The sequence below is a fragment of the Herpailurus yagouaroundi genome, unplaced genomic scaffold (genome assembly GCF_014898765.1).
Source record: "Herpailurus yagouaroundi ecotype Mexico unplaced genomic scaffold, PumYag 139, whole genome shotgun sequence".
NCBI lineage: Eukaryota > Metazoa > Chordata > Mammalia > Carnivora > Felidae > Herpailurus > Herpailurus yagouaroundi.
The window spans coordinates 69643032-69669950 of NW_024412394.1; the positions used below are offsets into that span (position 1 = coordinate 69643032).

General features: G+C 43.6%; 1 protein-coding gene across 3 annotated transcripts in view; it reads right to left on the reverse strand.

Moving 5' to 3' along the window:
- Positions 1 to 25305, reverse strand: part of FYN (FYN proto-oncogene, Src family tyrosine kinase) — a 216791-nt gene extending 191486 nt beyond the window's left edge. For 2 of the 3 annotated variants that reach the window (XM_040474408.1, XM_040474401.1), the window contains exon 1: positions 25199 to 25305. The gene's annotated coding sequence lies outside the window, so the exon portion shown is untranslated. The remainder of the gene's footprint in view (positions 1 to 25198) is intronic. The other variant, XM_040474402.1, reaches the window with a different exon arrangement.
- Between the last annotated feature and the right edge of the window lie 1614 nt (positions 25306 to 26919).

Sequence of the window (26919 nt, forward strand, 5' to 3'; positions counted from 1 at the left end):
TGACCGATTATTCTATTTTATCTTTATTCTAAATATAAATTTTTGGAATATTCAAGTTTTAAATTTTCAAAGCTTAAGGCAAAAGAGACCACCCTCCTCCTCTGTGTGTGTGTGTCTGCGTATAGACCGATATACATATATAGTTATATAGACATTTTCAATAGTTGACTTTGTATTCAATCATGGGTTTGTGGCCATTAGGGCATTTTCCATGCTTTTATTCTTCCTGCTGAAGCAGTGCTAATGTTTTGTTTGAGAAACATGACTGAAGTGACCCAGATTCCCAAGCGGAAAAGGCTGATCCATGAATGTTGCAAATGTGTGACCGCCTGCAGGAATGAAAGCCAAAGCATGAGACCTTGGCCAAAAATGAACTACTCCCAACTATTTAGATCAGATCAAATCCTCTATCTTTGGGAGAATACACAGAGACCTTCGTTTTTAGAGGAAAGTCTAAAACTAAAACTGAGAAGGCTTTGACTTTGAGTTCTCTTGATGCAGCCATTCCTGTAGCCCCCCAACTCCCTGCTCTCCCATTTCCAAATGCCCAGGGGACGTCCCCCCTGGTACTCATCACAGGGACCTTACAACCGGACAGTGCAGGCACAAGAATAAACAGAACCAAAGGGGGTGTCAGCCACATGTTCAGAGAATGGCAAGAGGCTTAGTAGTCCTACAGGGCAGAGAGGGACTTACGAGTGTGGAGGTAGGCTGGTGGGAGAAAGGTGGGAAACTGAGGCAGAGGCCAGCTAAGAAGTCAGCCTGTGAGGGGCATACTCCTGCACTTACCAGTGTATTTTCTACACGCCTCTATCCCAGGAAGGGGGAGGAAAATAGATACAGCCCCCAGCATCTTCCTGGCACAGGACTAAGCACCGTCATTCTGATCTCACCAACTCTGCTGGGTAAGTATAGTTTTCTCCTAATTAGCTGTCAGGGCCCAGGACAAAATCACCTTTTCACTCCTGTTTTCCTCTGGTCCCACTTCCGTGCAGAACTAGATTTCCTTTCCTCTGTGTTCTTACAGCACCTTACACAGTTCCTGCGTCCTGGTCTTCCCTGCTCCAGAGCAGCGCTCAGCCCAACAGGGGTTTCAGCTCTGCTGATGGAGGGGTGAAGGGTGAAGAGAGCCGGTGACAGAGTGACTGATGAAGAACTGACCAATAGAGCTGACTCAAGCTGCACGTAGGGTAGGGGTGTGTGTTGGGGGGAGGGCTGGAGGACAGAAATGCAGGGTGTGCCCACATACCGCACATGCCACATAGATAACCAGAAGCTGACCTTTCTTTCAATTTCATCCTGTGTCTTTAGCTATAAATAAGTGACAAAGATCCAATCTGGAGATTCTGCTATTATTTTTAATATTAGCCAGTGTTTCCTTTCCACTTAAAAAATGTGACTGAGAAACTGACGCTCAATATGTTAGAGTCATAACCACAACTCCTGTGTGAAGAAGGAGACTTGAGGGATATGACAAATCCAAGACTTAAATCATGGTTCTGGGTTTTGTTTATTTCAAGAAAAGGAAGATTGAGAGAGAAATGAAATCTACTTTTCTCTTGCCACAGAATCTTCTCTATTTCCAATTCAAACCTTCTTACTACTTGCAAAAGATTTAAAATATTCATCGACCTGCCAAAAAACATCTGCATGCTACTCGACACATCTATTCACATCTGAATGCCTTCTTTCTGCTCCAACGATCATTGCTGTATTCAGTCAAACTAAAGTGAGAACCTCAGAACTGTACGTGGTGTGATGTCAGTGGCACCGAGGATAAAATGGCCATTTGACAGCAACTTCCATATCAAGTGTGTCGACAGGGGCACTGCTCCTTTGGTTATTAACTTAGGATCCAAGGCACAAAAAAGACCAGGCAGGGCCAGACTCTGCCACAATTCCAAAGAAAGCTAAGACACACACAGAGCGTACACAGAAGCTCCTCAATGTTCCCCGGTGAAGGGGCGGCCCCTGGCTCCCTGCCTGCAGCCTGGGAACAGGCCCACTCTCTCAGTGGGCTTCCTGAGGCCTTCACAGCTGCACACAGACACGCAGTGCAGTGTTTGGGACCATCTACGCTCAAGGTCACCACAATCTTCTGTGTGCCCAACAGCTGGGGCAGGCCCCGGAGACAGGAGCCAGCTCAGACAAAGCCCTTTGTTGTGGGGTATTCCTCATTGCCTGGTTTCCCCAGGAAAAATGTATTTTCCTTTAGCCATTCACTCTGGCCCTACCTCATTCTCCTGCGTCCTTCTCCACACATGAACCTTTTAACAAAGTTAAAAGCTAACCTCCCATCTTACCTCCCTCCCACCCTGGTAAAGGCACAGTGACACAATGGTGTCTATGTGCACAATGGTTAAGAGCAGAGGGCCTTGACAATGTTGGTGACAGGTCAAGACTCCTGAAGAGTTTAAAGGAAAGGGTCTAGCTTGGGAGAGGACAGTAAAGGTGGCTAGGGATCGCCTTTGGGTATCCTATGCTAGGAAGATGTACTTTGTCGTATAATCTCATTCTTATTTCTTTTATACAAACATTGATTTACTTCACTGAAAAGGTAATATACGCTCAATGAAAAATCTGGAAAATCTGGAACCCCTGTTATGATGTTGGAACTTTCCCCTTCTGGCCAGTATTTCTATGCTTATGTAAATGTTAACCGCTACTACAGCACCTCCAACTTGCATGTCACAACTGACGGCACATACAACTTATTTTGCATAGAGGCAAACAGTGGGGGGCAGGGTACCCTCCATATGAACAATGTACCTAGCAAAATTAATTGCAGGATCTATTTCAAGTAGTAAGGCACAAAAGGGAGGCTACATCACCTAAGGATGCTTCTCACCACTGACCTATGAATTACTCTCTAAAACACAGAATTTTGGTCCATAGCCAAGGAGGAAGTGGTTGGATTCAGTTGTTTTGTCTTTTTTTTTTTTTTTAGTCTTTTAATGTTTATTTTTGAGAGAGAGAGAGAGAGAGAGAGAGAGAGAGAGAGAGAGAGAGAGAGACGGAACATGAGCAGGGAAGGAGCAGAGAGAAATGGAGACACAGAATCCAAAGCAGGCTCCAGCTCTGAGCTGTCAGCACAGAGCCCAATGTGGGGCGTGAACCCACAAGCTGCAAGATCATGACCTGAGCCAAAGTCAGACGCTCAACCAACTGAGCTACTCAGGCGTCTGGGTTGGATCCAGTTCTATCTCTAGCTCTGTTATTTATTTGTTCTGTGACTGGGTGGGGGCAGGGGTGCAGGAAGGGTGACATTAAATAACCCATGGGGCCAGGCAGGTAAAACAAATGAATGAAGCAGGTGAGGTGGGGCTTGGGTGAGCTGAAGAGCCCTGAGGCCGCTGTCATGAGAGAACACAGGCTTGGTTTTGTCAGACCTTCCAATTTTTTTCAAAAGAAACAGGGAATCTCAGTTTTTATACAAAAATGCCCCATTTAAAAATGTTCATTTAATTTTTAAAATGCCTCATGTGGCCTAATGAAACATAATAAACAAGGGTATAATCTGGCCCATAGACTGGTTTGCTATCTGTTTAAGTCATAAGATCCAGCCCTTGGTTTCTCTTAATATTAAATAGGAAATTGGCCGCTATCCGCCCCTTGGGGTTATTTAAGAGCATGGGGGAGGGGGATTATTATCACGTAACAAAATAATCCAAGCCCATTCAGATGCACAAAGCAGAGTAACATGATCCCTTGGTTTTATGTAATGTTAATAGATGTGGCTTCATTTTTTTGTAGAATTATTTGAAATGTATAATTTATACATGTTAGCTTCCAAATAAACAAAAGAGGTAATTGTAATAGCCTTGGAGGACGAGGGTGTGACCAACTCGATCAAGCAGTGGGGTGGAAGTCTGAGGGGAATGGCTTTGATTTTTTTTAAACAAACACTGTGTAGAGACAGGTGGTGTAGACAACCCTCTCAAGAAACACTGCACTAAAGGGCAGCACAGCAACGAGGTGGTCTCTACGTGAGAATGCAAGGTGAAAATAACTTAATCTTAAAAATGGATGAAATCACAAATGTGGTGACAGAATGAGCATCATGTTAGAATAAACAAACAAAAAAAAAAACCCCAAGTACCAACTAAAGCAATTATGTCAGCAAAATACTAGACAGTATTGGGTACAGTAAAAATTTTATTATTAAGAGTGAAGAAGTTAAGATCTAGTTACGCTGGTTTTCTTAAACAAGAAGTCGGGGAGGGGGGAAGATCTTTACTACAACACACATTGCCCCACATTTTACACTGTGCCATTTCTGTATTTGTCCTTTTTAGCCTACTTCTAGCTGTCTCTCTTTGCTAAAATACATTAGTTGCCATGGAAACAATGTCATAGTGTGTAAAACCACTCACTGTCCTTGGAAAGGCATTCATGATAAAAACTGAACAGTAGCATGTTTTAAAAAGCGATCCCATAGACAGCAGTTGTGTAAGAACACCACAAGATCTCAAAATTGTGACTTCGAGGTATTCCTCCACCACCATCATATGGTCCGGTTTCCCCCAAGTCAACCAGTGAAGCACCTTTCCTCCTCTTGTACACCAAGAATAATTACAACAAAATCTCCCATCTAATGTTGGTGAAAACAATAGATTCCCTGTGAGGCACGCTCACTTCTCTCGATGGGGTGGGGCTGGGAAACTGTAGAATCAGAAGGTTTGTAGGCATGATAACACCTCTGCTAATGACAAGGATTTAGTCCTGTGATACATGCTGCTGTCCAATTTTGTTTTAAGAGAGGGAAATAATACTTAGGACATAGAGATTTACACTTGCTTTTCCCTATTGTCACAGATTAGCAAGACACTCTTTCTTTTTTCCTTTCATCAACACAAAGTAGACCATATTTATTTCTCTGAGATAATACATTGAGCAGCTTTCATGTGCCATGTTGGCAAAGGAAACAGGCAAGATATGGGTCCCCTGGAAGCTGAAAATCTGGTGGAGCCAACTGGGCAAGGGTGGGAGCATAAAAGGCCTCCTGGGCCTTGGTGAAGAGCCGGATTTTATTCTAACTGCAAATAGGAAGATAATTGAGTGGTGTTCCCCAGCAACATGATCTCACATAGATTTTTAAAAGCTCACTCAGCTATGTGGGAAGTGGGATTGGAAGTCAACAGTAGAGGAGCGCAGAGCAGTAATGTTATCAGAATCATCCCAACGAAAGAGGGCAATACAAAGCAGATGGAGAAATGTGATCTCTAATTGGGGTGACTTTGCACCTTGGCTCCTCTGTGAAAATGCTAGATGATATCTACTGTCCTGGGCACTCGTCAGATTAAACATTTGTGTAAATGATTCATTTTTAAGCCAAGTATTATTATTAGTTGCATCAAAATGTACCAAGATTGGATTTGCATTTCCAGCTTCTGCCATAGATAGACTTAACTGCCAGTGGGTGAGATAATCTCAAGGTGAAGAGAATTTTCTGAAAGGTGACCAATGACAATCCATCTCTTTTCCTGTCCTTTTCCAATCTTGGCCTAAGTAAACACCTCCCTCTCAAGGAAAATAGACAGGATGCTCACCAATAAAATAAAGAACACTTGGACATGAGCAGCTCAGGGCAGCCAACTCCTCCCAGTCTCAGAGGGCAGTGCCCCTGGCAGACGCTGGATGCAGTGATCAGTTGTGCTGTGAGCCACGCTGCAGCTAGAGTTGCACAAGACACCCATCACAAGGGTCAGTGAGAAACAGAAGATTACAGGTTAGGTGTACATGAAATATATTCAGGACATGGCCCTTCTCAAGAATGGTGTAAATGCTTTCATTACAGTGTTCTTGTCATTTATCGATGGCTATTCTAATTCACTTCGTAATGTGCCTTTTGGCGATAATGAAACAAAAAGGAAAAAATGGCAAATTTATTGAAAAATTAAGTACTGTATTTCTATTTTTCGAGAAAGCTGATGATGGAATGTTAATGCATACAAACTGCTGGTTAATATTCATTATCCACCATGGGAGCCATAGTGATATCATTCACTCCATAAACCACAGCCACGAATCTACAGAAGCACAGATCAGCAACTACTTCAAATGTTAATCACTTTTGTAATAAGGTTGTGTCCGAGGATGACAATCTAACACATGCTGCTATAGAAGGTTCACTAACATAGCACTCTAGGAAGTATGACTTTTCTTTTAGATCAAATGCTTGCTATTCTAAGTTGATTCTGCTTATTTCTGAGTAAATAAGTACATATATAAAAAGCGAAGTGATAGCTTTTAATGTGTTGGCTTCATTAGCAAAAGAAAAGAAATTTAACAGTTAAATGATTCCAGTTTTAGGTAGTATTAACCAGTGGTTTAAGTAGAAAAAAATCAATTCCAACAGTGTTTTTTTTTTTTTTTTTCCATCTATTTCCTGGGATCAAATAAAGCTTGTGGAAGTTCATTCTGTCACAGGTGAAACATCTCCTGTTACTGTGAATGCCACTGTAAATTGTAAAAAGTTTAACATGAGAGGGGTGCCTGGGTGGCTCAGTCGGTTCAGCATCTGACTCTTGATTTCAGCTCAGGTCATGGTCTCACGGTTCATGGATTCAAGCCCTGCACTGGGCCTTCTGCTGGCAGCAGAGACTGCTTGGGATTCTCTCTCTGCCCCTCCCATGCTCTTTCTCTCAAAAATGAATAAATAAAACTTTAAAAAAAAAAAAAAAAGCTTAACATGAGAGAGGAAATTATTTGTTTTTGCAGCGAAATACACATATAAATTTTATAATGCTAAAAAACAACTGCCCTTACTAAATCAAGAAACCTATGGAACAGAAAGTCACTTGGAATTGCGTATGCATATGCATAACTCATAACTGCATTCAAATAAGTGGCTATATCCTACCAAACGCAAAAAAAAGCACAAAAAAACTATAGATGTAGAAATCGACAAATAATAGGAAAACATAACTACCAAATTTTTCTGACAAAGTTTTGTGAATATTATTAACATTTCAGCACAATAATATGTGCCTTTTACTTTGCCACCTGTCATCAGCAACCAAGTTTTAGAAAAAATGTTTGAGGGGCTCCTGGGTAGCTAAGTCAGTTAAGCGTCTGACTCTTGATTTTAGCTCAGGTCATGATCTCACATTTCGTAAGTTCGAGCCCCCTGAGCCTTGTGAGTTGGAGCTTGGGATTCTCTCTCTCCCTTTTCTCTCTGCTCCTCCCCTGCTCATGCTCGCTCACTCTCTCTCTCTCTCAAAATAAATAAACTTTAACCAAAAAAAAGAAAAAAATGTTTGAGAAACGATTCTCTAAATCAACCTAGTTGTTGCATAATGGTATGATAGATGAATCCTGTAAAGTTTGGGTGCATTCTGTTCCAAAACAGTTGGAAATCTTTCATTAAAGCAGTGAATGAAGCGCCAAAACACTTCAGTTCTTTAAAGCTTTTAGCCAATTGCAGTTATTGAAAACAAGGCTTGCAAAAAGGAAGATGTTGAAATTTATCCCGACAAAGCAAAGGAGGGACTAAACACAGTGTCCAAGATTTAATTCTGAAATTGTATTATGATGTGTTGAAGGATCTCGACTTGAGGTGATGTTTTGATGGTGCTCCTAGTTTTAATTGGATACATTTATATTAGGAACCAGAATGGAGCGAAATTATGAAGATCTACAATTTGTGTCATCTAAATGTGACAAGACATTCAAAAGGACCACAGAGGAATTTATTTTCATGAGTTCTGTAAAAATATTTATTAACGATAAAAATCCTGAGGGTAAAAGACCTGTGAAAATATTTGGGCTAAAATATTAACACATTTCAACACGTAAAAAGTTAGCCCGAGGAAAGCCTCCATTTAGCAGAATTTGATCTGAGCTCATGTGCATCGGTAGAAAGAACTATTTTCTCTGCGAAAAAAATATTTTGATGTATACCATGAATGCCAACTGATGACAGTAACAATTTCACATAGTGACTATAAGACACAACTTTGAAGACTAGAGGCAAGCCTATGAGAATATTTAAAACAGTTCATTCTTCATAAAAAATATGTGACATGGGTATTAGAGACATATAGCTAGAAACTGACTAGAGTGAATGTATACCCCAAATAATTATGGTCATATGTTCTTTTTAATGCTTACTCAGTATAAAAATGTTTTTTTCTTCTAATGTACATGGACATGTTTTTAAGTTTTAGAAATTTTATTTTTCCGATTTTGAAGGTCCAAACATGGTATCAGTTAATAAATCAACCTTTAAAAATTCTATAGTATTGATTATTTTAGTGACTCCTTTCCACAGTGTTATGATCCCACATCTCGAGTTCTCTTGGCTCCCACTGACAGATGAGGAAAAATAGGAGATGCGTGTATATTTTGAGAAGATGTGCTCAAAGTGCCACCATAATTTTCTAGTAGAAAAGTATATAAGCAGCATCCTCAACACACCACCAAATACACACTTTTTAAAGCAAGACTAAAGATTTCCCTTCTCAAATTACTAGGAATTTCAAGAAACAGCAGGTTTTAAAACATCTTCTTAAATGTAGCATCATCCTTGTACGAATGTCAAGTTGGGATGAGACATAATTAAAAAGAGCTAACTGGTTTCTGGTTTCTGCGCCTGCCACCCCCCCCCCCCCCATTTAGTGTTCTGGTAACTACTTATGAGTTACACTCGAAAATGAATCCCTCCATATACTCATGCTTTATTTAGTACATGAGGACTGAATAAAAGTGAAGAGTTTCTCCCATGATAATCAGAGATTGAATACAATCTCTAGTATTCATCCTGATTCCTTTAAAATATGGAACTGAAGGATCACACCCAGTAAATCTTCTCTTCTAGTCTCCAGTATCACAGTAAATTGATTAAAGAAAGTCCTGAAATTCTAATAATTTCCACTGAAATGAGTCTCCCTGGCAACTGAAGTCCTCCCTTCCAGGGCACTCAGAAGAACTGCCACAAGCTAAAAACAGGAAGCCCAAATCCCCACTACATTTGGGAAAATCTGGTAGACAAGCCTGCTCCTTGAGGGCAGATCTTCCCACTTCTTGCCCAAAGTGAACCTAATACACGTATGCGAAGACATGATTTACTCAAAAGAAAAAACATACTCTAAGAATACAAGCCAGCGAATATGCTGCCATCATTGTTACCATCATCATCATCATCAAGATAAAATACAGCTCAGATGCAATGTGGCAGGAGAGAAATTTACACCTATTACTCAACTGTACACACACAAAAAATGTTACTTAAGGACACCTGGCTGGCTCAGTCACTGGAGCATGCAACTCTTGATCTCAGGGTCATGAGTTCCCACCCCTTGTTGGGCCTAGAGCTTCCTAAATAAATACTTTTTTTTTTTATTTAAAATTTTTTTAACGTTTATTTATTATCGAGAGACAGAGCATGAGCATGGGAGGGGCAGACACAGAATCCGAAACAGGCTCCAGGCTCTGAGCTGTCAGCACAGAGCCTGACACTGGGCTTGAACCCACCAACCGGGAGATCATGACCTGAGTCGAAGTCAGATGCTCAACTGAGCCACCCAGGCACCCCAATGAATAAATACTTTTTAAAAATGTTACTTCATTTCTCCAGTGTTTAATTCAAATTGATCATGACCACTGCATTTCTGATGATAGTAACAAAAACAATCTTGCCACTTCAAGATAACTTAATCCCTTCAGATTTAAAATTCTTAGTTGCTTCAGGGCAATTAGTCAAATTAAACTTCTCTAAACTGCCTCTCAGGGCTGTGTTCTTTTCCCTTGCCCTTCTGCTCCCCCCAGGTTAGCAGGATGGGGAGAGGACCTAGTCTAGGCACTGCCCTCCATGCCCTCACTGGCGTCCCTGGGATGTTTCATCCCTTTGTCTTTGGGTGTTGGCCTGATTCTGCTGATGTGACTGGCAGATTGAACCCAACCAGTCTCCAGGAGTGAGACTGCACAGTTCACTCTGTGCCGCCTTCATTCTGCCTCCCAGCTCCCTCTGCACCTCCACATGTGCCTGAGGGGGCCTACAGGCCCGAGGGATCGCTCCTATGCCACATGCAGGCTTTGGGGAATGGAGAGGGCTTGCTTCTGCCTAAACACGCCCCCCTGTAGAGTACACTACAGGTAGTTTCCTTCCAGGGTTCCAGACCAAATGCAAGGTATGGGTGCTCTCTGCAAGCAGATTCTCCTCCACTCTCCTGAAGTGGGGGATCTCAGCCACCCATTCATTTAGCTCTAGTCTCCTCCTAATCTCTACAAGCTCCATGCTCCATCCCAGGAAGGTATTTCCTCCTTCCTGCATGGCTTACTACACAATATATACCAGGCCTTCTGAGATCTGCCTCCTTGGAATCCACAATCATTTTTCTTCTAACAAAGCCTGCCTCTTTTGAGTGAAGGCCTGGGCTAATTCTGGTCTCTGAAACATGCTTCAAGGGCTTGTTTTGAAAGTCAAAAGCTGAACAACGTCTTCTTTGTCCTAGACCATATTCTGTCCTCCCCCTGAAGTAATGGAATCCTTCGCCTCAATGGGGGAGATTCCCAGGGAAACAAGAATTAGAAGGCAAGTAAAGTAAATTGAATACTAGTTTAAGATTATCCCCCACTAAACAAGGTCATAATGTAAGGTTTCAGAGAGCCCAGAACATTCACCCAGGATTTTTAAATTTTAATTAAAAAAATTTTTTTTGAAGTAAAGTCTACACCCAACATGCGGCTTAAACTGATGACCCTGAGGTCAAGAGTAGCATGCTCTGCTGACTGAGCCAACCAGGCACTCCATTATCCAGGATTTTTTTAAAAGTGCAACATACTGACATGTCATTCTTCTAGAAGACATCATTTACAGCCAACCCTTGAACAACATAGGTTTGAACTGCACAGGTCTACTTACACCTGGGTTTTTCTGGATAAATACTGTACAGTACTGTAAATGTATTTTTTCTTGTGGTTGGTTTTAATATTTTCTCACTTTACTGTAAGAGTATGGTATATAATACATATAACATACAAAATATGTTAATCGGCTTTTAATGATCAATAAGGCTTCCAGTCAACAGATGGCAATTAACATTCAAGTTTTTGGTAATTCCAAAGTTATACATGGATTTTCGACAGCCCAAGGAGTCAGCATCCCTAACTTCTATGTTGTTCAAGGGTCAACTGTACACATATTTGAACCAAGAGCAAAAGAGGCCTATGGATTTCAGTTTCTTGAAGTATTTATACCTAATGTCCTTAATCATTAATCTACAGTTGAGCAGCTATCCATTCAACAAGGAGCCACCCTTATTCGGCATCATTTTAGAACTCTACACTCCCCTAGGTTTCCTCTTCCGAGGGCTTCCTGCCTTTGTTTCCCCTCTTCCATACCTGCTGTGTTCACGCATCATATCCGTAAGACTACAGATCCTTCCTTACTGCATCTACCATCCCAATTCCAGCTTGCTCCCCTAGCCAGCCTAAATCCTACTTGCAGCTGATTCAACCGATATTTTCCTTAGTCTCTAAGAATATCCTCCTCACTTGATGGTTCAAATCAATTCTCAACTCTAGGTCACCCAACGGTCAGATTTTCCATTCCAAAGTAACAAGTACTACAAGGCCAAATCACAAAACTGGGCTAAAGCGAGCCGTTAAAAAATACCTACAAATTCCAATGGGGCCTCACTATTTCTCTGTAATACATTTTTGGTTTTTTTTAAAGATTTTATTTTTAAGTAATCTCTACACCCAATGTGGGGCTCAAACCCACAACCCTGAGAACAGGAGTCACATGCTCCACTGACTGAGCCAGCCAGTCACCCCTCTCTGTAATAATTTCTATCCATCTATTAAAATATTACTCTATATTTTTGTGGCTGTTTGGACTTCTTCTAGATTCGCCAAGCTGTCCTCCTATCTTTGAACCTTCCAACCTTAGATAATGGCTCAGCCTCCAATTTTACTGAAAAGCTTCAGGACACCCACACCTTTGAACTTCTTTCTTTTCACATAAAAATGTCAGGGGCGCCTGGGTGACTCAGTTGCTTTAGCGTCCAACTTGGGCTCAGGTCATGATCCCACAGTTTGTGAGTTTGAGCCCTGCATTGGGCTCTGTGCTGACAGCTCAGAGCCTGGAGCGTGTTTCGGATTCTGTGTCTCCCTCCCTCTCTCTCTCTGTCTCTCTCTCTCCTGCCCCTCCCATGCTTACACACATGCTTTCTCTTAAAAATAAACAAACATTAAAAAAATTTTTTTTTAAATGTCAGTATCTTCATCTGCCTCAGTGATAGTTAGAAATCACACGTGTAAAATACTGTGCCTGCCCCTTCGTGGGAATTCAGACTTGCAAATACCCTTCTCATGTGTTCTTTCTCACTTCAAGTTACTGCTAATTTTTATCCTGTTGAGAGCTATAGTGAGTTGAACGGCAGCCCCCTTCCCATTATAAAAGATGCCCATCCGAAATCCCCTCATGGGGAAAAGGGTCTCTGCAGATATAATTAATAAATTAAGGATCTTGATGGGGTGCCTGGGTGGCTCAGTTGGTTAAGCGACCGACTCTTGATTTTGGCACAGGTCATATCATGGTTGGTGAGACTGAACCCTATGTTGGGCTTTGTGCTGACAGCGTGTATCCTGCTTGGGATTCTGCTTCCCTCTCTGCCCTTCCCCTGCTCACGTTTTCTCTCTAAACAAGCAAACATTAAAAAAATAATAATAATAAAAAAGAGGAAGTTAAGGATCTTGAGATGAGACCATCTTGAATTAGGGTAGGCCCTAAATCCAGTGACAAGCGTCCTTATGAGAGAGGAGAAAGCCATGTAAAGATGCTCAAAGGAAAATCTCATGTGAATTGGTGGCAGAAACTATAGTGATGGGTCTAAAAGCCAAGGAACGCCCAGGCCTGCCAGCAGCCACCAAAAGTTAGGAAAGAAGCATGGAACAGAGTCTCCAGAACAAGGTGTCACTGGGATGTGACACCTTAATTTCAAGACTTTTGGACTCCAGAACGGTGAGAGAAATTTTTCTGTTGTTTTAGGCCACCTAGTTTGGGGTAATTTGTTGCAGCCACAAAAGACTAATACAAGGGCTCCTCCTATACTCATCATGATCTTGCCCCTGCCAACTCTTTGTTGATCCTCTTCCATCCGTTATCCCCCCCTCCCTCCAATCTCACCAACATCACCCTCACTAGTGGATCATTTCCGCATGTTCTAGCTCATCTAGAAGGTTCTTAAAGCCCAGCTGAGTGTCCTGGTGGGCAGCATAGAGCAGGGCTCTTCCCACACTGGCAGTTCTGGATCTCAAGTGCATGGGAGCATTGTTGTGGGGATGGAGGCCAGGGTACTTCAACCCCTACACACAGAACCTCTGTCACAGCTTGGGACAGGAGATCTGGGAAGTGGAGTTTGCCTTGGGAACTCTAGATCGGGGACTCTTAAACCTTCACACAGTGCACCCTTCCTCATTTGGCATACTTGGGCCAAGGTACAAAGAACATCTGCAGTTTTCCAAGTGCCAGTCCTCCTTATATCACATTCAGGCATAAACTAACCAGAACTTCCCTGGAGCTACTGGCACTCACAGAGGCATCTGGCTCAGCTCATTGTTCTGGAGTCCTCATAGGTCCTTGCCAGCCACACCTCACAGGCCTTCACTGAGCAAATCTCAGTCTCTTGGAGAACTACCTGCAACTCTTAACAGTCTGAAATCAACAATGTGTTGAATAATGACTACAAGACGGTGGGAATTATATGGACAACCACACCTATATGAAAAGAAGGATGTGATATGGCACATTATCTACCTATGCCTTGCCTCTAATTTGAAAACAGCATTAGAAGTTGGCATCACTGGCATTTTCACCCAAGGAAGTTGAACATAAGGGGGAACCTAAAACACTGTGCAACCAAAATATGGGTTCTGAACCATGATTTTGAGGACCTACCAATGCAAAGGACCTGATGTACTACCTACAAGAAGAAAATATATTCAAGATGCATCTCATTCCAGAAGTACTGAAAACATTTGTAAGACCTCCCAGCTTGGAAGCTCAGAATCATAATCAACAAGCATTTAATAAATGCACAGCTCAGTGTAGTGTTACATAGCACAACGCAAATGAAATGAGGTGTGCTTTCAGCCTTCTAGAAGCATGCTACTGAAAATGGACAATTCTGACAGGGAGATATACCAAAATGACTGAACATGAACAAACTGGATAAATGCATGAGGTGGTGACATTACATGCCAGCCAAGGAGAGAGTGTATTAGGACACTGGCATGTGATCTCCTGCATTTAAGGAGGTGGCTGTGGAAATGGGAGGGGGGTTGGGGGTGAGGAGGTGCTCAAATCATGGACCACGTATGGTTAAGGAAGGGAAAAAAGTTCACTACCGCTTTCCAAAGACCATAATGGCATTTCAAACAACAGCGAAGCACCAGGTACCTCCCCTCTTTCTGGCTGCAGCAGTTGGACTACATCCATACAAAATGTTCTTATTTATTCTCCCTCCCTTAGATACATGAAAGCTGGCATCCAGGTGAGGGCTAGGCAGGGCGACGCATTCATGAGGAATCACAGAGAACTTTCCACAGGTAGCTGAGAAGACTCTTAATGAGTGGCTGACAAACACTGACTGTTATGCTGTTGTCATCTTGTTACAGAAATGACTCGAGTAATGACCCCTAACCATGGAAAACATTTCATAAGGTTTATTTTCAGTCATTCTTTTGATGGAGATACAGAGGCTCTGGTTGGGGTACAGTGTTAGTCATGACTTTGTAGGACCTTAAGTCTAGAAAAGAACCTTCCTCCCCTGCCAGGGAGATTCTTCAGATGCTGATACTACCAAGTGAACCAAATTAACACAGGGAGAGGATGGCACTTCCACAGTCACGGCTGGATGTCACATGGCTGAGGGACTCAGGTAAATGCTACTTGGAGAGGTGCAGATATGGATGGGCACCGGCTTCCCCAGTCCTCTCAGACTTCCAGGCACAACCCTGGTGGCCACTCTGCACTCTTCCACCATCCACTACTGTTTTCTTCCAACTTCCTCCCAGTGTTGAAACATTCTGCATTTCTCCTGGTCTTGGATGTCACTGCACCACTGGTAACTTCCTATGGTTTTTAGTGAAAATCTTATTGGTGAAATCCTGATGGCAGAGGACAAAGAAGTAACTATTTCCCTGACCACTCTAAATGTTTAACCAAAAGCTCAAGATTACAAGGGCAAGATCTTTAAACACACACCATCCTCAAAATACAACAGTGGTTCCTGAACCAGTCTGGGACAATCATTGACCCTAAACCATGCGGGCTGGTAGAGAGTCAACCTGGTGCCATCAGAAACTACAAAAACTACACAGGCTCAACATCCAAGCCCCACAGATGGCCAGGAGACCAGCTACATACTCCGGGGCCCTGCTCCAGGGCCTCTCCAAATAAACATCCACTGAATATCTACACTACGAATGACATCGTGCTACCTGCTATGGGGGGCCAGCAAACAACATTTTTGCACACAAAGGGCCAACAGTTTCTTGAGAATACAGGACCCACACAGATTCCTTGGAGACCTAGATTATAGTCTAAATTAGTAACTGGATATATGACCTTGGGCAAGTCACAAAATCTCTCTGAACCTTAGATCTCTCCTATGAGAATTTAACTAACAACATAAGGCATCATTTATTAGGAGACAACTGGTCATAAGTATTCAATGTAAGAGGATGAGGAGATTAGGGGAAACTTCCTAAAGCTGGGATTGAAAAATGGGTAGAATTCTGAGGGAAAAGAAGGGCTAGGGGATTTCAAGAAGGGAAAACAAAGGCCAGAACACATTTTTCATATTAATGAGATACTAGACTGACATCTGGCTAATCAAGTGTTAGTATAGTGGTAAATGAGGTGAGCCAAGTATGAGTAAGAATGTGGACATGGAAGGTGTTGAATGCCAGCCTAAGGAATTTGGTCTTTGCTCCTATTCACTGGGTTGTAAGTAAAGGGACAAGGGAAGAGAACCAGTATCTACATCAGCTGGTACATACATTTCACATGGATCAACATCCCCTCACTCAATTTAGAAGGTATAGGAGTGAAGCAACTGCAATCATTATTTGCAAACCACAGGAGAGCCTGAAGGACATAACATATCAAGAGAATATAGACTGGGCAACAGTATATATAAAGGACAGCCACAGAATTGGCATTTTCAAGTAAAAGGAGATGATAAAAGAGAATGACAGAATGTTAGCATTCGTTGATAACTCAGCTCCTACAACTGAAAACAATGAGGTGCTCTATATTTGTAGGTTAGACAGTAAACTCTACAATGAAAGGTGAAAGCCTCCAAACTTTGAGAGCAAATAAGAGAAACCATGAACAGAAATCAGCACTTTTCAGGTATCCTTGTGTGCATGTGCCTAGTTATAGGCCACAGATCACACAATTCTGGAATAAAATGAAAACTGAAATGAAAATCAAATTTTATAAGTGACAATATTTGAAACTGTTATTGCTTTTAAATAGATACGACAACGTATGGAAATGAAGAAACTTGTTAGTGTTTATTTGGCTTTTGGGTAGAATTTAATTTGGAGGGTGGGGGTAATCCCACAGAAATACAGATTCAGTAACTTTTGCTGGGGATTAAAAGAAGAAAGGATTGGGAAAAGTGCCCTGGGCTTTGTTGTGGGAAAGGCGATCTGGCTCATTTTTAATTTTCCATTAAAGCCCTACTTTTCAGTATAAAGCAGATGGAATCCTTATACAACTCCATGAAAAGCCTACTATTTTTGGGAACCTCAAAGACGGAAGCTCTGAGAAAAATGAAAGTGTTTAAATTCATCAGATAAAATCCCACCAGCACATTCAAAAGAAGCAGGTACTTAGAAATCTTAAAAATACAAAGTAAGTGGTCTTTCTGTGATTGATTTCTGATCCCCAGCCTCCCCTGGGCGGCTGCTGACTCGGGCTGACTGATGATTTTCTACCACTTCACGGCCTGCTCCCATCAATGTGGATGAGACTCACTATGCCTGCTTCATTCCTTGTCTTTCAGAAGCTGCCTCCCTGATGGTTCCATCCCTACTGCCATTCTCATATCCAGAAGGGAGTTCGGTGCTCAACCCTGACAGCCCCAGACCTACTGACTCAGAAGATGGCCCGGAGATATGCACTCTGTAAGATCCTCAGAGAATATTCATGTAACCATGACCCTAAAACTCTCTCCTTATTATTATGAGCTAAGACCTAGTTCAATATATTGTTTGTTGTTCTGCCAGGGTGGATGGAAGAACAAGAGAGCTGCTGTTTACAGAGCATGGACTGTGAGGTACTGGGCTAGGAGATGATATCCACTGTCTCCATACTCATGGCTTACAATCTCATTTGAAAGATGGAACAAAATTAGTGTTAGGAGCATAGATTTCTGGAACCAGACTGTCCAGGTTCAGATTCCAGCTCTAATGCTTACTAGCTGTGTGAGCCTGACTAAATCGCTTAACCTCTAAACCTCAGTTTTCCCATCTGTTAAGTAGGAATAATGATAGTATACCATGGAATAGTGCTGGGTGTTGTGTTGGCCAATTGACCATGAATATGATATTGTCCCTGACTTCCAAAGAGCTCATAAGTCAATGAAAAAGACCAGTATTTACCCATTCTTCCACCCAGCTGATTCCATCTTGCTTTACAAGTCCAACTATGATGATGGTGATGATGAGGTAGAAATCAAGTGCCATGGGGGCCCACAGAAAGGACCAAAGAGGGGGCTTCCCATAAGGTGAGTCTTGAGAGGAGTAATGAAGTAGTGAGGTTTCCACTGGGGGGAAAAGGTGTCTTTATATCCTCTAACACTTAACACAGAAACAACCGCAAAGCAAAGGCAAGGTCATTTGAAAGTAGGCAGGGAAAGAGGAACCACAGCTTTGGAGCAAAAGCAGGCATGAGCCTAGGAGCCAGACAGACTTGGCTTCTTTAGTAATTAGCTGTGTGACAATGGGCAAGTTACTTTACCTTTCTGAGCCTCGGTCTTCCCATTTGATCAATGGGGATAATAACACCCGCCTCATGGAGTTGTTATAATTAAGTAAATTACTGTATGTAAAGCACTTAGCAAGGCCTCTGGGGTGCAATAAAAGCGGTAGGTATTATTATTTTTATGGTGTATTTAAGGAGGGGTGAGTAGCTATGGTGTGCTACATGGTTTTTTACATTATCACAAGGCCAGAAGTAAGCAGTCCTCAGAAAAAGCCTTATGAATTGAAATGAACAATGGGCTAAAACTTTCTCGTGCTGTATTTTTTTTCTCCCCCAAATTTATAGTTAATAGACGTTCAATACACATTTGCCCAAACCAACAGGGTGCTGTTGAGGACATGGGGTCTACAAGGGCTGAATATATGATGACCTCTGCTTCCTAAAAATACCCAGGAAGGACCCAAGTGGGCTTCCGATCCAGAGTGAGGCCTCACGTGGGTCACCCTGGAAGCACGGAGATGAATGGGGAAATGCTCTCATCCAAACATTACGACAACTCAGAGCCTTACAAACATTGTTAAAGTTTCATGAGTCAGTAAGCATTATCTTTCCTTCCCACGTTTTTATTAGACAATAAATCCAGTTCAATTTATATCCTTCTAGGATTACTGTGTCCTAATCAAGTCCAGAGTGCCACTTATTCCTAGGCTGTCTGTACTGCATGTCACCCAAGTCCCTCCAGGTAATACGGTTTAGGCTACTCATGTGTTTTAGTGGCTAAAAATTAGATTTGCTCAACTAGAAACACTGAGCACTCTCTAACCCAAATCACCATTTATTCATAGGAACCAAGTGCATGAAAGTCATAACTCAGGTCTTCTCCCCCTACTCTCTAGTTTGTTCTGTCTTCAGGAGGTATGGTGACATTCTGAAGTCAAACTCAAGGGATTTACATTGTTAATAGGTTAAAATTCTGGTTATCTGACTAAAACCAAGAAAGTCTTTGATAGGGCTAACTTCAAAGTGCTTTTGTTTTTTTTTTTTACTCTCAAGAATAAAAAAGGCTCTGCATTTCTAACAATGACTTGCTAAGTATGCTGTTTTCAATCATACTATATAAACTTTCCAAGCTTTCCAGTAATTCTTGATCCAGACCTGACAATCCATCACCCAAATCTCTGCCTAAAATATTCAAAATTTCCTTCTATGCAGACAGTACATCTTCACCTTTCTTCCCTAAGGGATATATGTATTGTATGTATATCTGTTACATGTATGTGTGTACACACACACACACGCATACATTTTAACAACAGCAGCAAACTCATCACTTTTCCCATATGTGGGGTTTTACGTTTAGTAACTCACTGACTCCTCACAGCAAAGCTTTGAGGTAAGAACTATTATCTCCGGGTTAAAGGTGAAAAAAGGGAGGCACGGAGTTTAGGTAGCTTGGGCCCGTTCACACAGCTGGAAGGGGCTGAACCCGGCCCACACCTGAGTCCATGCTCTTGACCACATCCTTCGCCTGGACTGAATGGCTTGACAGTGGACCTTAAGTGGTGACTCTGCCACCTTGGACAAGTCACCTAGCCTCTCTGGGCCCCATTTTTCCTAAGTAAAACAGACATGTTGGACTACTGGTCTCTAGTCCCTTAAGGTCCTATGTTCCGCAGTTTTGATACATGTTTCTATCTTGGTCTAGGGAGCAGCAGAGTCTTAGACCTCCACCCCTTATCTTCCTGATGCTGCTCTGGCTGGATTTGGAGATCTTTGGTGCTAAATCAAACTGCACTTTTCATTCTTAATTTTGCTTAATGTCCGGGGCATAACCCTCTCCTCCTGGTGATAAGGAAACCTCTCTCCCCTGGGCCTGCTCAACACTCTGGCTCTTCCATCCAGGGCTCCTCTAACCTCGCCCATTCCTGGGCTCTCCCCCAGCCCTGCCTACAAAGTCCCTGAGTATACTGCCCACGTCCATTATTTCAAGTAGTTTCTAATTTGCTGCTAATAGACGTATATTTAAGTCTTACTCTTCACTCCTATGACATACCTCAACCTGAAAGTCCTAAGTGTCCATGATAAAGTCATCATTTGACATACCTGTCCTGTCTTACTGTATTACCTATCTACATGTTTCTCTCCACCTAATTTCCCAGGACCCCTCTTCTTCCCTGCCCCTCAATATACTGTCTTACCCTCTCTTACTCTGTTTTTTTTTTTTTTTTGTTATTGTTGTTCCATCTCCACTTCCATTTCTTCCATTCAGACTTTTATATATTGCTCATCTGAGTTTCCATAACTACCTTCCCCGCATTGGTCCTGACTGCCTCTGCAACAGCCTACACTGTGGCCAGATAATCTTTTATAAAATACAAATTAGATCAAAGCATCATCTCCACTTACAACTGTTAAATGGCATTCTGACATTCTGGCCCTTGAACAATGCAGGAGTTAGGGGTGCCAATCCCCACGCAGTCGAAAATTTGTGTATAATTTTTTTACTCCCCCAAAACTTAACTATTAAGAGCCTACTGTTGAGACTGCTGCTAACATAAACAGTTGATTAACACATATTTTATATGCTATATGTATTATATACTATATTCCTGACAATAAAGTAAGCTGGAGAAAAAAATGTTAAGATAATCACCAGGAAAATACATTTCCAATACTATACCATATTTATCAAAAAAAAAATCTGCATATAAGTGGACTGCGTGCAAACCTAAGTTGTTCAAGGGTCAACTGCACTTACAAGAACACTCAGATTTTTCTCTAGCCTATCTTCTTCCTCTGTCTGTCTCTCTACAAAACCCCCCCCCCCCCCACAAAAAAAACTACTTCCAATTTCCTAAAAGTGCATTTGCCTTCCGGGGCAATGGCCTTTCTACAACACTCTACTAGCTGACTCCTACTCTTCATCTCAAAGACACCTCCTCCAACCTTTGCTGCCTGGCTGCCCCACTTTTCCACCTCTTTGTGTAGTTCATGCTCCATTCTACGTGCTCTCTTCCTCTTGTGAGGGCCCCTAGAATCACAGCAGGCAGAGACTTCCTTTGTCCAGGTAAGTTCCTTAGAGCAGGATCACACCTCTGCCCCTGAAGCATGTAGCTCAGTGTCTGGCAAATGGTGGATACAGTGAATGAATGTTGCTGAATGAGGAAATATGTATGACCATTCACATTTACCCACCTATCTGTGGCCCACAGAAGGACACAGCTTAAAACAGAAATCACACAGAGTAAAAGTATTTCCAGTATCAACATGCTTTGCTTTCCCATCTTGAACTTTTTAAATTTAAATATAAGGTTGTTTCACAACAACTAGAAGTATCAGTTTCCAAAGTATTTAGCTATCTTCCTCTTATGGCATGTAACATATTTTAATTAATATTATTATATCCATATATAGTATTTTGCATATTGCCTAGTGGCTGAGAGCAAGGGATTTGAAACCAAACTAACTGGGTCTGAACTGTGACTGTACCACCTAATAACTATATGATCTTCAGTTAGTTACTTAACCTCCCCTGCTTCAATTTCCCACCTGTAAAAGGGAGAGAAGTGAAACCACTTCAGATCATTATCGCTAAGACCAGAACTTCAACAGCGCTTGACAGATAATAAATGCTCGATAAAAATTAGCTATTATTTATTTACTTTTATCTCCCCTGGCAGACTGTGAGCCCTTGAAGAAAAGGACAGCAGATGCATTCATTTTCATGACCCTATCTCCCAGTGCCTTGCACACAGGAACACACTTGGCTAATGTTTCCAGAACAGATGAATATAATGAACCGTTTGTAGCAAAAATATATGCATTATTAACTATGATGAATAGTATGGACAGCATTGCTCCAATAGTTTGGAGGCCTGTGGAGAACAGAGACTATCCAGAACACGAGCAGTTTGCCCTGCTCCTGGAGGTCTGGAAACTTAGTCTCCGTGGAATCCGCAGATATCACAATCATCAAGTCAGGACAGCTGTGTGGTGAAGGGGACCCAGGCAGGACTGAGTGCTGGGCTGGCTAGGGCTCCCTTCTCATTAGCATGGCCCCAGGCAAGAAGGTTCTCCTCTGCACTCTGCTTAATTTCCTCTTTCAGTTAAGAAGGTAGGACTGTGATTTCTAAGGACCCTCCCAGCCACTTTGGGAGTCTATAAAATCAACAAATAAAAAAAAATCTAGGCCAAGAAAGGTTCTACTAGAGTAAAAGAACCATACCAAAGTCAACACAGGAGGCATGAGATCACTGTATTACAAGTAATCACTGAGTGGGAACTACTTGAACCAACAAAAAGCAAAGTTTTATGAAACATGTTTAAAATAGAAAGATCTGAACTTATGAAATCAAAAGAAAAAAAAAGAAATGATGGGTTTATGCTCCAGGTTTCCATACAATTTAGTTTTCATCAGCCTACAAACTCCTTGAGGGCAATGACTGTGCCTTGTTGAATGGCAACATATGGCAAGGCTGCTGGCCCAAAATACATTTCTTCTTTTTTCTTAGTCACATGGCTAACCTACATTTCCCAGGCTCCCCTGCAGTTAAATGTGGCCACCTAACCAGCCCTTGTGTACAGAATGTCAGTGGAAGTGATAGGTGTCATTTCCAGGCCAAGGCATTTAAAAAGTGGACTACTGCATGAGGAATAATAAATGTCTATTGCCTTTGAGCCATTACGTTTCTGCAGGCCTATTTGTTACAGCTGCTAACGTTAGTTTAATAAATCCAAGTGCCTGGCACATACCAAAGACCTAACTCACATTTACTGAAACAGGATAAGACCAGGTTCCTTCTCTCAATGTGCTGACCAATTAATGATGGAAACAGAGACAGGCCAAACGTTATGCCTGCTGCTGAGGTCTGAAAACAAAATTGGAGGCATGGTGATTTGTTTGGTGGGGAGGATAAAGAAAACATCAAAGACTTTTGAGCTGAGCCCTAAAGGTTAAACAGAATGCAAGCAGATCTGATGGGATTGGAGAGTCCAGACCCAGGACAAAGCATAAAGTACAGAAAGCAGAGTGTGCATTTGTTCACATTCAACCTTATCATTAAGTCTCTTTAGCTCGGTCAACACAGTGTGAGCTTATTGTGTACGGACTTTCCTTCCTGGGTCTGGCATCAAACAAACAACCCTTTGTTTTTACAGCATACCCATTAACCCTATTGCTTTTTTTAAATATAAAAAGTTCCATGATGAATGTCCTTAGAAAGTACAGAAGTAAATGTTTAATGAATCATGACTCTTTGCTAATAAAATTCTTGAAAAATGACTCTTTCCTAATAAAATTCTTGAAAAACAAACTTAAGACAAGAGTCAAGGAGCCATGCTCTTAGGAATCAATGGGTTCAACCTACGTTTTCATATTATCAATTAAGCATGTAATAGCCACTGGCTTACAAAATGGAACATTAAGCCTCCAGATTTACATTAACATTTCCTCCTTGAGAGGAACACCAAACAGATGGTTCAAAGTTCAATCAAAAGATTCTCTACATCCTCGGCTCATAGTTAAGTGCCCCCCTACCCCCAAACGTTAGATAGTTAACAAACCACTTCCTCCAAAAGTCTGTGAGTCCCTTCATCTGAAAGCACAGTACCCATGGGGCCAGGACTCAGGAGAAAGAGCACAAAGGGTGGAAAGTATTGCAGTCGCTTGGGGTGGTGAGAGGAAGGATGTGGGTGTCTGAAGACTCCCCTGAAGCAGGGAAGAGACACAGTCTCCCACGGCCTTCCAAATACCAATTTGAATGCTGTGTTTTTGATGCCCCCGGAAACTTGTTTAAATGTAAGGGTAAAACAACACCAATGGGCAGACAAAATTTCAAGACTTCAGCACTTCTTAGACTTGAGGGAAGAAGCAAATCTAGCTGCCTCACTCGTATCAAATACTAATTTAATTATCTGACTCAGAAGCCAAATTCTTCTGCTCCCACACCGATTTATCCTACCCCAGCTTTTTAGTACCTATCCTCAGAGGAGAGGAGGTTCAAACAAGGTGGAGGAAGGCTATCTTGATAAGAAAGCAACTCTTGGGACTGCTGGAATCATTTCCCCCTTAAATCTAAGAAGTATTGCAGCTGCCAGTCAACGCTACTGGGTCCATGAATACAGCAAAATGACAGCACCTGCCACCCTGCAGCATCTGGGGCCTTTTATGTTTTGGTAAATGTGGCAGGAAAGACTCTCAGAGAGAAAATCAACTGCTTTATCTGAGAGAAAGGGAAGCCCCAGTGAAGAGAAAGAAGAATCATCGTGCCCATCCTTGGGTACTTTGTGCGTCTCCTCTCTGTACACTGAAAGGGCTCTTTGTGTCACACACACACACACACACACACACACACACACACACGCGCGAGTCTGTGTGATTTATTAAGGGGAGGAGGGGCAAGAAGGGTGATTTTATTATCCCGCTTCTCACTGAGTCCCAGCAAATCTCCGCCTGGGCCCAACCTCAGTGGCCTCTTTCTGGCCCAGTCCCCTCCGCCTGTGGCCGCAGAGATAAGAGAGGGGAGGCGACCAAACAAAAAACAGTCATCGATCTGGGAAGTAGAGAGGAAATTCAGCGGGCAGGGAAGAGAAAGGAGGTTGAGGGAACAGAAGGGGTGGGGAGGCAGAGGAAGAAGAGCGAAGGCTCCAGCAAGGGGGACAGGGGAAGGTTGGGCGGGTGGTGGCACAGGAAGAGTGAAGGGGAGGATGGGGGAAGTGCTAGGGAGGTGCCAGAAATAGGCAGGAGGATGAGCTGAGGAAAGCGACGACCGCAGAAGGAGGCCGAGAGGTGGAGGAGTGGGGCAGGGGTGGGGTGGGGTGGGGTGGGGAGGGAAGCAGCACGGGGCATCAATTATTAAGTGATTACATCATCCCTGACATTAAAACAACACACACAGACCGAGTCCCCGCGGGGGGCCCCCGAAAGGAGGGCGAGGGTGGAGTCTGGGCCAGCCTCGCCCCCCTGACAATTCCTATTCTCACCCTGCGCCCGCTCGCAGGCGAGGAAACGGGCCCCCCATCCCTGCGCTACCTCAGGGCCGCACCCCGCAGAGGTGTCCTCCCGCGCGGCCGCGGGAAGACTCCGAGCGGGGCCAACTCCCCGGCAGCCCCGCGGGGCGCGCCGGAGGCAGCAGCGGCGACCGCCGGGAGACTGCAGCGCGGGGCCCCGCGGCGGGGGCGGCGCAGCGCGGGGGCGTCGGTGGCCCGCGTCTCCGCAGCATCCCCACCGCCTCCCAGGGCGCATCCCCGGCCGCTTACCTGCGCGGCGCTCAGGCTCCGGAGCCCATTCACATGGTCTTCTCCCCGCCCTCCTCCCGCGCGGCCGAGGCGGTTCCGGGGGTTCCTCGGCGGGCCCGGGAGCCGGTGGGCCTTCCGAGAGCGCCGAGGGGGCGGCGCCGGGTGTCCCCGGCCCGGCGGCCGGATCCCTCCCTGGCGCGGACGGCGGCCGCCGGGCGGTGCGGCGCGGGCGGCGGCTTTGTGTGTGCCCAGAGAGCTCTCGGTGCGCTGGCTGAAGCGCCGCGCGCCCGGACGTTGGAGGACGCGCGGCTCCGAGGGCAGCCTGCTTCTGCTTTCGCGGCCGGCCGGCGGGCGGGTCTCGGCGGCCTTTGGTCACGACGACCCCTCCTCCTCTCCCGCGGCAGCCCCCTCCCCGCCGGCTCCGCTCCTGACAGATGGCGCAACTGCAACAACGCGCCGCCGCCACCGCGGCTGCTCGCAGCTACTCACGCTGATGCTCCGGCCCCTCCAGCCCCAGCTCCGGGTGAGGAGGGGGCGGGACGCACGCTGAGAGTGGCAGGCCCCACTGCCCTATCAACGCACCCTTCGGGAGCTGCGGGCGGCGACCATTGGTGTCTGGGGCGGGGGCGGGACCGAAAGGGGTGGGGCCACCGGGTGGGTTGAGCGTTACTGTGGCAGCAGGCATCCTGGCGTGCGTGCGGTGTGGGGTGTAAGAGGGGATGCGAGGTTGGAGGAGTTTGTGTGTGTGCTTTTAAGGATTGTGTGGACTTGCGAGGTAGTGGGTTTGGGCGGGGGAAGTAGGGGAGAGTGTGAGCTGCAGTTTCTGCTTTGCGGAAGGTTGCGGCTGCCACTGCAGAAAGGCATCTGCCATTCCCCCCAAACCATGGGAACCTGCCTCCAAAAAGGGCTATCTTGCCTTTTCTTGTGTCTTGTCATTTGAAGGTGGGAGGATAAATTGGGAAAGTGTTAGGTGGTGAAAACGTTTTCTCTAATCGAATTTAAGAGTGCCAAGCAGCCCGGAAAAACCATCACAGAAACCTGGAAAAACCAAGAGAACCCTGGAAACGCACAGTTAAAAAGTATTATTAATAATAAAGAGAAAGAGAAGGGGGGAGAAGGAGGAAATTGAGATTACTCTATTAGTCTCCTATTTTCGTGGACACACATTTTCAAGCAAAAGTCTGGAGGAAGTATTACTAAAATAGGGGGAGGGGTGGAGAGGGCAGGTGTGGACTAAGGAATCTGAAATCAGAGTAGAGATTTGTTTGTATAGTTTTTCCCGAACTCATGTTTAATTGTAGCCATTGGTTGTCTTTGGTTTCTCATGACATGTAAGCTTCTCATGGTTTTTTTTCCTTCACTGAATCTGAGCTTTTGCTCAGATTTTCCTTAATGAAATAATAACCGGTTTAGTATACAGTTGGGAGCGCATCAGTCTTTATTTCCTACCCAGCTTTTCTATGGCAGGATGTAACTTCATAAAAAGAAACACTTTGGCTTCCTGATTTTCTTTATAGGTAATTCCTGTTTACTTAAAGTTCTCCTTTAAGGCATGCTCAGATTCATTCTCAGTAATTTTGGCAAGAACCCTCCCCTCCTCCCTCAGCAAATCTAATGTTCTGAGATATAGAAGTGAATTAGCTTCTGCTTCTATGCTCAAAATCTATATTACCTTCCTGCCCACTAGTTTTTTTTTAACCATAGTTTAAAAATATCAGCCACTTTTGCTGACTTTTTTTTTT